The sequence below is a fragment of the Mizuhopecten yessoensis genome, unplaced genomic scaffold (genome assembly GCF_002113885.1).
Source record: "Mizuhopecten yessoensis strain PY_sf001 unplaced genomic scaffold, ASM211388v2 scaffold8057, whole genome shotgun sequence".
NCBI lineage: Eukaryota > Metazoa > Mollusca > Bivalvia > Pectinida > Pectinidae > Mizuhopecten > Mizuhopecten yessoensis.
In genome coordinates, this window is record NW_018407357.1 from 297,475 (window position 1) to 314,292 (window position 16,818).

At 36.5% G+C, this 16,818-nt stretch overlaps 1 protein-coding gene across 1 annotated transcript in view; it reads right to left on the reverse strand.

Moving 5' to 3' along the window:
• The window catches only part of LOC110454765, a 42,482-nt gene extending 26,460 nt beyond the window's left edge, over positions 1-16,022 (reverse strand). Inside the window, exon 1 of the mRNA XM_021504459.1 lies at positions 15,908-16,022. The gene's annotated coding sequence lies outside the window, so the exon portion shown is untranslated. The remainder of the gene's footprint in view (positions 1-15,907) is intronic.
• Between the last annotated feature and the right edge of the window lie 796 nt (positions 16,023-16,818).

The window sequence follows — 16,818 nt, forward strand, 5'->3', positions numbered from 1 at the left end:
ATGTACAATAATCTGGTTTAAGAAATACATTTTTAAAGCAATTATATCATCGATATGAGTTTTTGGGTTAGGAGTTAATTGATTTTTCTCATGCAAATAAATAGACTAAGTAAATATTTATTGCATGCAACCGCCAAAAAAAAGTCCCAAAAGAATAAGAAATGACCCCCTCTCATCTTGCATATTGTGCTTTATCATGAATCATGGTCTATGGATTTGCACAACCGATATGCTGTATTGCATTTGGTAAATGAAACTTGAGGCCGTACTGTATACAAATTCAGCAGATACATGGGTATTACAAGAAATACAGCGGATATCGAGCACACTGTTACCAAGGACACAATGCTGATAAAGTTATAAACATTGTCATCCGAAGCCTCTGTTACCAGACGACGATTCAAATTATAGGCGGTTGCCATTTTATGTCATTAATACAGTTAGACTGTGCACGGTTGAATTCGATTCGTATTGCTCATGTTATCTTGATTATCCAGTTGTTAATATAAAGCCATAATGACCGTATTTGAAACGCTTCATTAACAATTGGTGGAAGTCAGCTTTCGTCTTCCTGTCTACAATATTATGTCAAGTCGTGTCTGCATAAGCTAACATTATGTCAACTTGTGTCATCTTCATGTCTGCCTCAGCTAACATTTTGTCAACTTGTGTCATCTACATATCTGCATAAGCTAACATTACGTCAACTTGTGTCAACTTCATGTCTGCCTTAGCTAACATTATGTCAACTTGTGTCATCTTCATGTCAGCCTTAGCTAACATTATGTCAACTTGTGTCATCATCATGTCTGCCTTAGCTAACATTATGTCAACTAGTGTCATCTTCATGTCTGCCTTAGCTAACATTATGTCAACTTGTGTCATCATCATGTCTGCCTTAACTAACATTACGTCAACTTGTGTCATCTTCATGTCTGCATAAGCTAACATTACGTAAACTTGTGTCATCTTCATGTCTGCCTTAGCTAACATTATGTCAAATTGTGTCATCTTTTTGTCTGCCTTAGCTAACATTATGTCAACTTGTGTCATCATCATGTCTGCCTTAGCTAACATTATGTCAACTTGTGTCATCATCATGTCTGCCTTAGCTAACATTATGTCAACTTGTGTCACCTTAATGTCTGTCTTAGCTAACATTATGTCCACTTGTGTTATCTACATATCTGCATAAGCTAACATTATGTCAACTTGTGTCATCTTCATGTCTGCCTTAGCTAACATTATGTCAACTTGTATCATCTTCATGGCTGCCTTAGCTAACATTATGTCACCTTGTGTCATCGCCATGTCTGTCATAGCTAATATTATGTCAACTTGTGGCAACTACGTATCTGCATAAGCTAACATTATGGCAACTTGTCATCATGTCTACATTAGTTTATACATTTTTTGTTAACTTTACGTCAGGACACTGTTATCAAATATGAAATAATCAATACCGACATCTTACTGAATGTTTTATGGTAAAACGTGTAGTTTGAGCATAGGTAAAAAATAGTCTTAAATCCAATTATCCTCGCCAACCAGAGATAATAGCACTTTAGCGTTGAACAGGAGGAAATTGTGAGAATTTTATGGAGGTAAGAACTGTATGACAAGATTCTGTAATTACCTATTGTCTTTTTACATGTAACTAGGACAGGATGGGATATCGATCGAGTCCCTGAAGGGTTTCCCCAGTAAGTAGTGTATAATATAATATAATCGTCAATGTCTTCTGTCAAGTTGTATAAGGCTGACTGTCGTTACTTGGGTTACCATATAACTAGCCTCCAGCAATGATAGTCCGGATCCTAGCGACCTTATGAGCGAGGGGATTAATGTTATACGAATCTTGGCCCTGATGCTATGATCTTTGCTGGACTACAAGATGGTTTAAGGTATCATACTCGTATCGATTATACTGCTAGTTCATTGTGACTATCAGCTGAATATCACCAGCTATAACATCCCTAATGGACAGAGAAAACAGGTCTGCTTGGGATCCTATCTCGTCATATTTAGCATTATGGCACCAACATATCGGCACCAAAAATAAAATAAACGTCTCCTTAGTATTTTGACCTTAACACATGCAGTTTATAACCTATGACATTCAAAAAACATATGAAATCCTTTATGCTATATGATCGGAGATATTTTTTTGGCTGTGTGATGCAGTGTATATGTAGTTCCTTTTTGGCACACTGTATCTATTATCAGATAGTGTTTTGTTAATATTCAATGCATCATATGCATTGTTATCTTGCAATCTGATTGCTTAGCATCATCTGTAGCACTCTTCTATAAAAGACCAGTAACTATAGTAAGCTATCAAGACTTGTTGATATCGAATATTACCAAATACCATACCATGTATTTAAAATAAATATCATATCCTATGACAGTACTTTGATCTCAAAAGAACTTGCATTTCTTTATGATTCTGTTCAAATATGGAACATGAGAGTGATCCTTCAAGATAAAAAAAGTCGATGTCCTCTGTCTCCAACAACACTTTAAACACTATGATCGATCACCATTTTCCCATCAGTCACAAATCTACATTGGATAACCGCGGCTCGCATGCTATGTTTCCTACAGTTTAAAGGGACATACTACTGAACATTAAATGTAATGTTTAGTATCAATGATGACAACGTGTAAACTAAACATCTTCACTGTATATACAAATCTATGTAATAAGCATGTTATAGCATGTATAATAAGCACCCCCACTGATAGGTATGTGATCAGAGACATTTACTAGTACTGTACCTTCCTGGTACGATTTTGGTTGCAGTCCGACATTTCCTTAACTACCTACATTGTATGTGTAGTAAATGTCCGCTCGGAAGACATATTCCATTACCTTTTCTTTCCCGTTTTGAGTATTCGGAAATTAAATAACAAACAAACTTGTGAAACGAGTCACTTTAACAAGTTTCTCATTAGTGTGCAGTGCTATTTATGCCCAATTTATAAGAAGTGTTATTTTCATCGCGAAAGTTGTTAGATTTATACTCGGCATTCATAGAAAATGCATGAAGTACATACAAGGCAAGTCAATGCTGGCATGCATCTGATGTGATTACTACGTTGTTCCCAGCGTCTAGTGCTCTAAGTTAAATTATTAATCGTGTATTGTGTTTTGAACCTAGCCTCCCTGAGGAAATCTTCAATACTGATTTCGAAACCGTGACCCGTCAAATGTCAGTATCGTGTTGGGCTCCAACACAGGACAGACATGACTTGTGCCACACGTATATTTTTTGTTCGAAATATAACTATCTTGTCTTGTGATTCCAGGAACATCTCCACGTGAACTTCCGCTTGTTAAGTGCGTAAATCAGTTGGAAGAGCAATGCCACCCTTGTTTTCTAAATTTAAAATGACAGAAGAAATGTCTTACAAGGTTTCTAGTAAACTCTACACGTCATTGTTGAAACCAGTGATGTATTGCGCCGCAGGATAATGGTGTATTATTAGTTACAAGGAGTAGTCGCAATGTACAAAACAAAACTTGCAGTAATTTTGGTGATTTAGAAGTGTTAGAATTATATTCGCTTTCAGGGTCATCTGGGATGACGATAATTGATAATTATAATGTAACGGTAATTTTTTAAATGATGATTTACGTTTATATCGCCATATTCTTTGTTGAAGTTAAGGAGAACAGGGAAATGGATGATTCATGATAATTCTCGAGAAGATGATGACTGACTTAAAGGAACACATGTTTGTAGAGGACAAAATACCGCAATAGGGCATTTCATCATAGGAGTATGATATTGTAAAACCGAGTAAAAAGATATACAAAATACAAGATCACATTTCATCATAGGAGAATGATATTGTAAACCAAGTAAAACGTATACTATTGAACTGTGTTGTCACATTGTGAAACACGGGACTTGTATTTAATGGTCTGAAAATGGCCATACAATATAGTAAGTGTCACAAGCTATTAAAATATTTTGCAGTCAAAATAAAGTTCATTTTTTCTATCATCTGTAACAAATAACCCATTTTCACACTAAACCTACCAACCATAGATCAAGGTTTTGTGTTAAAGATGGCAATTTCGGAATATTACGTCCAATTAGTCCTGCTGTTTTCTTACTGTAACCTCACAGTTGAACATTCTTTACCTCAACATTTTGTTTGTTTGTCTTACATGGAATATCTGTTCAAATATGAGAAAACAACACTTTCTATGTATTTTTAGGAAAAACAGCGATATCTCTCGTCGGTTACACTTTTTCAAATGTTTACTCATACTACACATTCGCGAAACATATCACAATATTCCCCCCACGCGTCAAATACGACCATTATGCTACAAGAAACCATGGATAGTCCCTATATACCTAGCATTGTATTGTATAAACCTGTACCGACAGGTAAAAACACATTGTGTATGTAACAATACATGACGTAGTAAGTCAGTACTGGTGTGACAAACGCGTATGGACTGATATGTCCTCAAGACATTGTGGATGTATCATAGCAAGGACGAGGCGTGGTGTGTGGAGGGATCCAACTCCACATAGACCTACACTGTCAGATTAGCATTGACTTGTTCCTCACAAATGATGATGTATCTTTCCCTGTGACAGGCCATTTCCAAGTTTGCATGACAAGGACTGTTTTCACTAATGGAACAAATACATTCATCAGTACAATTACTTTGCATTGTCTCGGTGTTCAAATAGTAGCTCAATACGTCAAATTTGTTTATCACTTTCCTGTGCAACGTTGTGCAAACAGTTTGCAATCCAAAAACATATCAAATCATGCAATACTAACTGGAAAGCTAGCAGAATTAAATAGGGTTCAGTAGTACGACCCTTTTGAGCGGTTCATGTAACGTGTATGTCTGATTAATAACGCCTCTACACATGGGACCTTGCCTCGCCGATCGTTCATTAGCAGTCACTTGAAGACGGATAATCCGGAATGTATGGCTGGGCAGCTGAAGATACAGATAGAGGACAGTATCCAGCGGCGTCAGGTCAATCAGAGATCGCACTTGTTACTCTGTTACCTGTCTGAACCAAGGTCATTATCGTTTGACCTGTGGTCAGATCTTTACTGTATAGATGTCGATGAATTGAGCAAATGTATCACTCAGATTTAGATAACTCGATTCACATGTTATAATCCTTAAATATAAATTGAAGAAAAAATGAGTAATACCATAACCATTCATTTAAAATAACAATTTTAGCAAATGCTAATAGCGGCTGAATGATTATTGTTGAGTAGAAGGTTGTTTATAAATAGTACGTGCATTACCAATTAATGGGCGGATTGGGTGAGTGTTAACACTCCGGCCTTCCGCGCAGGCGGCCGGGGTTCATTCCCCGAAGTCGTCGTACGCTTGGATATTCAGAGAAAGTGTTTTTCTCCTGCCCACACAACACCAACAACCCAGGTGGAGTATAAATTGGTCTGGGTGGATGTTGCGGTATCTGTGTTGTAGCATTCACGTGAGGTGGCACTATGAATGGTGCCGTTGGATGCTCGGTCCCATTACAAATAGAACACAACACACACAGGCATTCACACATAGGGACATTTTAACCAGGTGTTATAGACTAGTAGTATAGTTAACGCCTGATAAGGCAGCTCCTGCGAATGTATATGCTAATTGTATCAATTGTATATATATGTACTGTAAAGCGCTTTAGAGTGGCGTTTTTAGCTAAATAGTGCGCTATATCAAATGTATTTATGTATTTACAGCTCTATGATACAGTATTCATGTTTGGCATAGTGTATCTATTACCTTATCTTATAGGCGGAGTCACCTGTGTACGTGTTACTTTTATCTTTGTCAGCCTCGGTTTAAAAATTGTGATTATTACACACTTTTATCATTATTTTTGTTTTGACAGAAAGTTTCAAAACATACTATAAACAGTTTTAATAAAGTAACATCTTCAACCCTAACAAAGCATTCCAATCTTAGCCAATAACTGTTATCGAAAGCTTCAAGGATCTTGAACATAGACCAGATAACATGGCTGTAGTGGACAGTTCTGGGTTTAATTACCTGTGCTGCCTTTATCAGATATGAAGGTAACATTAATACAAGATATCGATTACCGATCACGAGTCCACGTGCGATTAGTGCTGTCTGTTTATATGCTGATGTTCCGTGACGCATTCAATTAGATTCCTGTAACAATGAGTTTGTGTTACCACAGTATTTACCACTGCCAGGTTCTCCCATGTAAACGATTGGTAAGGTTCATCGACCAGTACAAAAACCGATCATTTAAGAGTTTTTTTTAACTGAATAGCAAATTGACAAGTTGCATAATTATGCTTACCGTGATCGTCTAGAATAATGTGTGTTTTAGATATAATTTAGTATTTTGGAAAATTTCATTAAGTAAACATATTATCTGCAAAATAACTAAACGATGTTCTCAATTCTTCCTCAGATTGTTCAACTGTTACACAGCTTGAATAGTACCAGTAATGTAAATATTCAGATGACCTGTCCCCTTCAGGTAATGAACATTATGCGTGTTACATATCAAACGGTTGTTGGGCTCGCCGAGAAATAGTAATTAGTTCCCGATTGATTTGCTTCTTTTGATTTGAAATTTCAAACATGTTTGGCCCTGTCAGCAGTTATGTCGATGCAAATGTATACCGACAGTGATCTCCCGGTAAATGGCGATTTTCCAAAACAAGTTTAAATCTCGGAGGGTACATAAAATATCTTTATAATGAAAAAAAGAAAACCCGAATCTAAACAAATTCTGCTATCCATATTATCAGACTAATTTTGATATTGTTATTTTATCGTAATAATAATAAAAAATAATCGATATTAATAAATCAATGGCATGGTTTTTATTAGATCAAATTAATATAAACGATTTTGTCATATCAATTTGTTCGGTATATTTTAGCCCATTAAAATATATTCTCAAATGTATTATATCTATGTCGCCGTTAATTGGATTAATATCATCGTAATAATTAGATTCATGGTATCATTAGAATAATTTCATCGATATTATTATATCGATGCCATCGTTTTTGGTATTGGGTCAATATGAATGCTATAATTGATTCAATATTATAGAAAAAATGGTTTCAATATCATAAGCATAATTGGATGAATATTGTCATTATAAGATCAACATTATTATATTGATTATTAGTTCAGTGTTATCTTAATTATTTATCAGTGTTATAATTATATATTGGTTCATTGCTATATTCATTATTTATCATTTTTAATTCTATTGTTCAATGTTACACTTGTATCTTTATTAGTTATCAATGATTTGTTTACAATTGGTTCAATGTTATCTGTTTTATCTATCAATTTCTTTTTTATTATTGGTTCAATGTTATCTTTGTTATTTGTCATTGTTATATATGATATTGAGCAGTGTTATCTTTATCATTTATCAATGTTATAATCATAATTCATTCAATGTTATATTTATTTTTGGTTTAATATTATATATATTATTAGTTTAGTGTTACCTGTATTATATACCCAATATCATATCGTTATTACTGTTGTCATCAATACATTGTACAGTAGGTGTTGAGTTTTGCAAATGTAATAAATACATACACATGTTGCCATGCGGGTAACAATATTCTCTAATTACTGGTCATTATTGCCAGGAGACACCATCGCTGACCAGACTTGACCCTATATCTGACCTATGGCAGATCGATAGATAGCGCCAGGCCTACATGTACTCTAGGAGAACTCTGTCGCAGGTAACGCTGGTGCGTGTTGAACATACATAACGAGATTTTTACAAAATATGTTTGAGAAATATTTTTTCATTTATCTGTTAATGCAAAATGAGAGCAGTTCAATGCTAAGAAAAGTGTACACTTTTAGTTTCCACTAAATCTACCTATTCTGATTAATCGACATCATCCCTTTTAATTCGAGCTAATTACTGTTTGTAACAGCTAAACTGTGTTATTTAAGCTGTTGTCACCAATACGACTAGCCTAGGTACAAGCTGGTGTCACCAATACGACTAGCCTACCTACATGTGTTAGTTAAGCTGTTGTCACCAATCCGACTAGCCTACCTACATGTGTTAGTCAAGCTGTTGTCACCAATACGACTAGACTACGTACATGTGTTAGTTAAGCTGTTGTCAGCAATACGACTAGCCTACGTACATGTGTTAGTCAAGCTGTTGTCACCAATACGACTAGACTACGTACATGTGTTAGTTAAGCTGTTGTCACCCATACGACTAGCCTACCTACATGTTTTAGTTAAGCTGTTGTCACCAATACGACTAGCTTACCTACCTGTGTTAGTTAAGCTACCAATACGACTAGCCTACGGACATGTGTTAGTTAAGCTGTTGTCACCAACACGACTAGCCTACCTACATGTGTTAGTTGAGCTGTTGTCACCAATACGACTAGCCTACGTACCTGTGTTAGTTAAGCTGTTGTCACCAATACGCCTAGCCTACCTACATGTGTTAGTTAAGCTGTAGTCACCAACACGACTAGCCTACCTACATGTGTTAGTTAAGATGTTGTCACCAATACGACTAGCCTAGGTACAAGCTCGTGTCACCAATACGACTAGCCTACCTACATGTTTTAGTTAAGCTGTTGTCACCAATACGACTAGCTTACCTACCTGTGTTAGTTAAGCTACCAATACGACTAGCCTACGGACATGTGTTAGTTAAGCTGTTGTCACCAACACGACTAGCCTACCTACATGTGTTAGTTAAGCTGTTGTCACCAATATGACTAGCCTACCAACATGTGTTAGTTAAGTTGTTGTCACCAATACGACTAGCCTACGCACATGTGTTAGTTATGCTGTTGTCACCAATACGACTAGCCTACGTACATGCGTTAGTTAAGCTGTTGTCACCAATACGACTAGCCAAGGTACAAGCTGTTGTCACCAATACGACTAGCCTAGGTACAAGCTCGTGTCACCAATACGACTAGCCTACCTACATGTGTTAATTAAGCTGTTGTCACCAATACGACTAGCCTCCCTACATGTGTTAGTTAAGCTGTTGTCACCAACATGACTAGCCTACCTACATGTGTTAGTTGAGCTGTTGCCACCAATACGACTAGCCTACGTACATGTGTGAGTTAAGCTGTTGTCACCAATACGACTAGCCTCCCTACATGTGTTAGTTAAGCTGTTGTCACCAATCCGACTAGCCTACGTACATTTGTTAGTTAAGCTGTTGTCACCAATACGACTAGCCAAGGTACAAGCTGTTGTCACCAATACGACTAGCCTACGCACATGTGTTAGTTATGCTGTTGTCACCAATACGACTAGCCTACGCACATGTGTTAGTTATGCTGTTGTCACCAATACGACTAGCCTACGCACATGTGTTAGTTAAGCTGTTGTCACCAATCCGACTAGCCTACCTACCTGTGTTAGTTAAGCGACCAATACGACTAGCCTACGTACATGTGTTAGTTAATCTGTTGTCACCAATACGACTAGCCTACCTACATGTGTTAGTTAAGCTGTTGTCACCAATACGACTAGCCTACCTACCTGTGTTAGTTAAGCTACCAATACGACTAGCCTACGTACATGTGTTAGTTAAGCTGTTGTCACCAATATGACTAGCCTACCAACATGTGTTAGTTAAGTTGTTGTCACCAATACGACTAGCCTACGCACATGTGTTAGTTAAGCTGTTGTCACCAATACGACTAGCCTACGTACATGTGTTAGTTAAGTTGTTGTCATCAATACGACTAGCCTACGTACGATGCCCGATAACAAGAGAAAACAACCCATCCCTTACTCCGATCTTTATGGAGTAGCCCAACCTTAACTTCTACCTGAAGATAAATATCGATAAATGTATAAATTGTAAATGAATCTATGCATCATTTCAGATTTAACACCTTAAAAACACGACAATTCAATGAGGAAGGAATGCAGAAAGACAGGTACAAGGGTACCGGAATGGTGATTTTTTGTCAGTAAGACAGGTACCACGGTACCGGATTGGTGATTTTGTGTCAGTAGAAAGGTACAAGGGTACATGTACCGGAATGGTGATTTTGTGTCAGTAAGACAGGTACCACGGTACCGGAATGATGATTTTGTGTCAGTAGAAAGGTACAAGGGTACATGTACCGGAATGGTGATTTTGTGTCAATAAGACAGGTACCACGGTACCGGAATGGTGATTTTGTGTCAGTAGAACGGTACAAGGGTACATGTACCGGAATGGTGATTTTGTGTCAGTAAGACAGGTACCACGGTACCGGAATGGTGATTTTGTGTCAGTAAGACAGGTACAAGGGTACCGGAATGGTGATTTTATGTCAGTAAGACAGGTACAAGGTTACCGGAATGGTGATTTTTTGTCAGTAAGACAGGTACAAGGGTACCGGAATGGTGATTTTGTGTCACGAATACTCCCACTTTCACGGCACTCCATTACAGCCATGTTAGCATCTATTTTTTCCGATGAGACATTATTTGTCTATTTGTGTATGTTGCGTCATCATTGTCGTTGTCTGCCGCTGTAGTTTTTCTATAAGGTGTTAACACGCACAACAAACTTACCAATTTCTTAGTTGAGATCGCTTTTAGGAAACTCTAGAATATTTTAATATTGATCGAAATAAAGAAATTCTTACAATTGTATTTTGATTGCCTGTTATCAACAAAGGATGGAAAATGTAAGTGAGTGGAGTAATGGTATCAGAAATGCATCACTTATGTTAGGATATATATGCCTACCGATAGCGTGATAAACTCTTTATCATTGGTTGTCAGTATGAGAATATTCAAAAAGAAGTTAAGAACGATTCGAAAAGAACTTGAGGACAGATTTCTACATTTGCAAACGTGTTTTCTCAAAAACAAAAAAGGCATCTGCTCGCGCCAGGTGACGTCCTAAAACCAGAAACAGAAATAGTATCCGCACAAAAGTGATCCGCGTAAGAAAATAGTCCGTCATAAACAAATGAATAAATATCTATTGAAAACCCATGTGATGACAACAACACCATTTTAACCGTAAATGTACATATGGAGAAGCAAATGAGGATTAACTTGTTTAAAACACAGTTTTCTACATATTTTTCAGATTCATAGTAATCTTCCGCGCAAAACTATTTTTGTTAACGTTCGTCAAAGATAGAGGATCGATCATAAAGCTTATAGCTAAAAGTGATTTGGAAAAGACGTTGTTTCGTTTACTTTTTTATGAATGAATAAACATATAAGGCAGTAGCATATAGATGAAAAAAAGGCTATCAAATAATGTTTTCAGGGTTTGTCGCTCGAACTTTCTCATCACGAGCACGTGGATAAATCGAGCGGCAACCGCTCATGACAAACCATGAAAACACAATGAGATAATATATGATTATCAAACGTACAATAACTGATATGTCATCATCCACATTTTACAAATATGTATGGTGATATTTTTGTTGACAACAACATTAAATGAAACCTATAGGAAGTGAAAATCTGAAAGAAATAACAAAAAATATATTGTCTTCTTATAGGCTTAAATCGAAGGAAGACGATATGATAACGTTGTATGAAACGAACCAATATGCATATATTGTAATAGCGATATTAACGATAACACATTTTTATACTTCAAAGTGAGAATTATATAGATAAAAAAGAAAACATTACATTTGTGATTATTATTATTATAAACCTAGCCTGTTCAAATTTATTTATCTTATGAAAATATACGTCACTCGGTTTGCTAAACGATTTCATAAATAGCAGAAGAAGCATGCAAAATTTTGCAAAAAAATATCGTCATTAGGTCATGTGTGACACTATGTAAATCATCAAATTCTTTACGGCACGTTAGAAAATAAAAACTTATTCCTTTTTGTTTTATATCTTTTACACGTTTCTCACCCCGAGTGTGGTATTAACGGAAAGTTAATAACTGTTGCCATGTAAGAAAAAATTGAAATGCCATGCTGATAAGAAAAAAGAGCTAAAGTTAGCGGCACGATACCTTTAATTAGTGTGTGTCAATACTATTCCAACACGGTAAACGTATGTACTGTACTGAGAGATTAAAAGGTCTGAAGTAACAGAAGAATCGAATCAATTCAATGAATGTTAAGGTCGGTGGGTGTTCGTTTTGATCAGTAGATAACGTTTTGTGATAACGAGTCTACAGGGTATTGGTAGTACAGACCTGTCCTCGGTAAATGAATATGATGCGTGTAGCATGAACATCAACCAACCGTACAGTCTGTATATCTACAGTACCAATATATTATAAATTGGATATATTGATCGAACTTTCTCCTAATTTTTTAATCGAAGCCCCAATATCGTTGGCATGGTATGCTATTGACAGCTACAGTGTGCCATAGTCGCCATGTCTCGATGAGGGGCGTGGCAATTTGAATTGTTCTCGGCCGCCATTCGTCTTATAATTTGGATTTGTCTGAAATCCATTTCATAATAAGAAAGTAAGCTTCCTCATAACCATTTTTCTAAAAAACGTATGTATTTGGTTTGCGAAAGAATCGTTATGATATCAAATATAATTGGGGTTTGTTATTTTGGAAATAATTAAATTAATATAAACATCTAAGACTGTGGTGTTCATTATAACCACCGCTTCATTTTCAAATAAAAAGGAAAAGAAAGCACAAGTTGCCATGGCACCACTTTCTAGTTCACTGTTATAAGCAGCTGCCGTATACATAAAAACGATATTTAATCAATATCATTATATTTGTACAAGTGTGGGAGGGCTAGTTCTAATCTATTAAATCGGTAACCGTGTACAAAGTAAACAATATTAAGTAGGCGTAAATTATCTAGTGGAACTCTCTTGGGAGGGAGGCAGGGAGTGTGCTTCCGATACACAAGTTTGACGTCATGGTCGGAATAGCTTTGCCTTCCGCTACCGGCTGGCTGATGAAAGTGTTCAGCTACCAGGTGGCTGATGATGAAAGTGTTCAGCTACCGGGTGGTTGATGATGAAAGTGTTCAGCTACCGGATGGCTGATGATGAAAGTGTTCAGCTACCGGATGGCTGATGATGAAAGTGTTAAGCAACCGGGTGACTGATGATGAAAGTGTTTCGCTACCAGTTGGCTGATGATGAAAGTGATCAGCTACCGGGTGGCTGATGATAAAAGTGTTTGCTTTGTTTCTCCTTTTTGTCGCGACAATGTCAAAAAATGTCATTAAAATAGTATACGGCGCTTTGTCGTTGCGGCATTCTGAGGTTGCCATAAAAGTACGTTTAGGTCGTTGAATGGTCTTCTTACAAAAGACTATTTTTTGTCATAGAGGATTGAGAAAAAGCGCTGCAATATTTTGTTTAACAGTGCGTTGACAATGAATTGTATGCTCAAGTCTGATAAACCAGTTAGCGAAGTAAACCCTCATTTTTGTGCGTTGAAACGATTAAAGCCCTCCTTCCTTTTTCATTTGAAATACATGTAATAAGCATATCTGTTTTAGATAGAAAGTTTGATATTTTATGCATTTTGAAGCCATGAAAAAAGCGTTATTTCTGGCTTAATATCCTGATATAGATTAGACAGTATAGAATAATAAAATCAAAATCAGAAGTTGTATATAATTGATCTATGCAGCAAGGCCAATACACAACGTATACAAATTTGGAACAAAATAGGTGGGAGCACTATCTTATTCCTTCCTCTAAACCTATTTGGAAACATTTTATTTCATTTCGCTTTAGCATTAAAAAACTGTTAGCAGATATATGGTCTGAAAATGATAAAATTATAAAACAAACAATGACTTTGGCAATACCGGATGGTAACTTAGCAGATATAATTGTAGTTTAAACATCCTAATCAGGTATTTTCCTTAAAGTGTACAGCATTACAAACAGTCTATCACACTCACAACAACAACGTTTAACCGTTAACATTATAACTAGATATAATTAAGAACAATACGTTGATAGTTAAGGGCACTAACTCATGATCACACAGGGTTACCATGACGTCAGGTAGCATTAGGTATATTAATGTGACTACGATTTTGTTGTCAAGGTTACATGTTGTCAAGTCTGTTTCCCTGGGTGATCTAACGCTTGTTAATCGACACTAAAGTACTGGTATCAGTCATGTAGGCACTGTTTTACTTACAGTGAACATTGTTCCGTTAAGGGTTTTTCATATTTTCATGTACATTTAATTAACATAAGAGCCATATGTTAGCTATCTGGAAGTAAAGGTTTACGCTACACTATTTACTTGTAACGTTTAAGATACTTGTCCAAAAGTATATCTAGGGAAATAATTACCACACAGCAAATGACAAATAAGCGAGGACGTCCAACCACACTTCACAAATATGTTATGTTATCCATGGATTAAAAACAAACTTAATGACCTAATGTATTCATAATACTGGAGTTTAAATCGAGAGGAGTATAATTATAATACAACTGTTCTAGCACGTGGTACCCGTGGGTCCAATGGTATAATAAGACATTAATATGGATGTGATGTTTTATATAACCCTCACTTAAAGTTAAAAACACAGGAGCTTTAGACATTTCAAACGAGGTTCACTAAACAGCGTATTTGTTGTCCATGCCACAGTCAAAGCATAGATGTCACGTGGATTAGAAAACAAACATATAAGATAACATGTTGCCCTCTGTGGGTACAGGAGGTAAGAAACCTCCGTGGGGACTCTTCATGACTCTTTTTTCCTGTTTCCAGACCAAATGACAGCATCTTTTAGTTAGGATGTCGACAATTTGGTGTATCATCCGAGCCCAAACACGATGTAAAGCCGAGTTTCCGACTTGCTAGATAATTATCGTTGATTTATTATCTCGACAAGTAATAAGTAACTCGGAATATTCTTAAGATTACGTCGACATCTTTTATTTTGATGATGACATCTTCTCAATATTCACTTTATGACGTCACTCACCTTATACCATCACAATACCCTATGCCAAATGTTGAACTTTCAAAATGTTCGATCTTTTAATTATAAAGTCCATATACTTTTACATATTTTATTTAGCAATTACGGACTTTTGCTTCGGTGAAATTGTGATTATATAGACCTGAAAGGGATACATTTACCGACACGAAGTCGAAGTCATTATAACTTTTGAGGTTCAAATAACCACATGTTCACCACAATAAAAGTTCAAAATCGATAAATATAACACGGAGAAAAGTTCGGGAAGGGGTCTATGTCACTCGAAATCGTGGCAAATTATAATGATATGGCAAAATTGTTACGATGTGGCAGGTTTTAACAATGTTACGAGTTGTATAGAAACAGAGAAGAATAATTTGCCACTTTCGTCAGACGCTGTGAATTATTTTTGTATCGCATAATAAATGAGGTAAACACTTACAACACGCAGTACATTGATATCACAGCCACCAATACAATACAATTATATCATAGCCACCAATACAATATAATTATATCATCTTTACAAGACGAGTTGGGTTTTGCAGTTCCATAGTTCTGTAGTCAATACAGTGTTTGTATATACGATATAGCTCACGCCGTTAACACCCAACAGTAAAAACCACGAACAGAACAGACTGATTTCCAAACAGCGGGTTCCCTACTCTGTGATGGAATAGATAGCTGTGTGCCCACTGAGGTGGAGCACGCCGTTTTCTACTACAGAACCGTATCCCACGACCACAATCAAACAGACGGTTACACATCACTCGAGTTCTATACCCAGTTATTTCATTTCATCCTTTACCATTATTCCAGCATTAAACATACGGCATTGTTTACATAGAACAATAGATTTACGATTGACAGTATTTATGTATTACGGTTCTGTAGATAAATATATAAAACATCCTACGTTCGTTAACAGGATACTTAATCAGATGTAATTAACTCATTACCCACCTTTTATTCTGCCTCCTTGTTTCGTACGTTGTTTTGATAACCCTTAAATTCCCAGAGCTGATACTAGCAGTGCTCTCTCGATAGTGCCTTCGCTAAAGATGGATTGAAATAGGTAGAACTGCAATATCGATTCATATCCACTCCTACGCCAACGCATGCGCAGAATTGTCATTATGCAAGATGTCTTTGGTATGAACTTATCGATCTGTCCGCGCCTAATTATCAATTAGTATAGGATGGTATTACCTAGCTTGCGACATCGGTCTGTGGTGGAATATGGACCGGGACGATGGGGCGCCACCATCTAGGATTGTCATTAGGAAAATGGCCGTCAAGCTACCTTTAAATCAAGATGAATGTGTGTTTTAGAAATAGAACAGAACTCATCGTAAGGAAACATTACCTTACCTCTAATGACTCTTTTCGTATCCACTCTGAGCTATGAGTGTGTTGACATTGAGGAACTTTTTTGTCTAAAGTTTGATTCCATAATGGACAAACCCAGTACATACTATTACTGACACACGTTTACTGAACAATCGAGTTTGCGTTTGTTTCAAATAGGGAAAGGAATGGATTTTTTTGGGAAAGAAAACAACATTTGCCTATTTCATCCTAAGGTCTTTGAATGGCAGTTATACCATTTTCAGACTAACAGTGTGTAGGAGGGAAGCTGCTACTATGTTGTTGATCTTCAGAAATGACAAGTCAATCTATAACGTTGACCGGAAGTTAACCGTTCAGTAACGATATTTAGTAAGAAAAGGTACAATATTCTGCCCTTAGTGTCATTAGGATTTTACTTCGCCTATAGTTGAGCGTTCATGTACAAGCATTCTTTCCTTTTAACAATTGTAGGGTGAACGTTAAAGCCTTAACGGTTAAAAAATCTGGAGATCATCTGTTTGTGA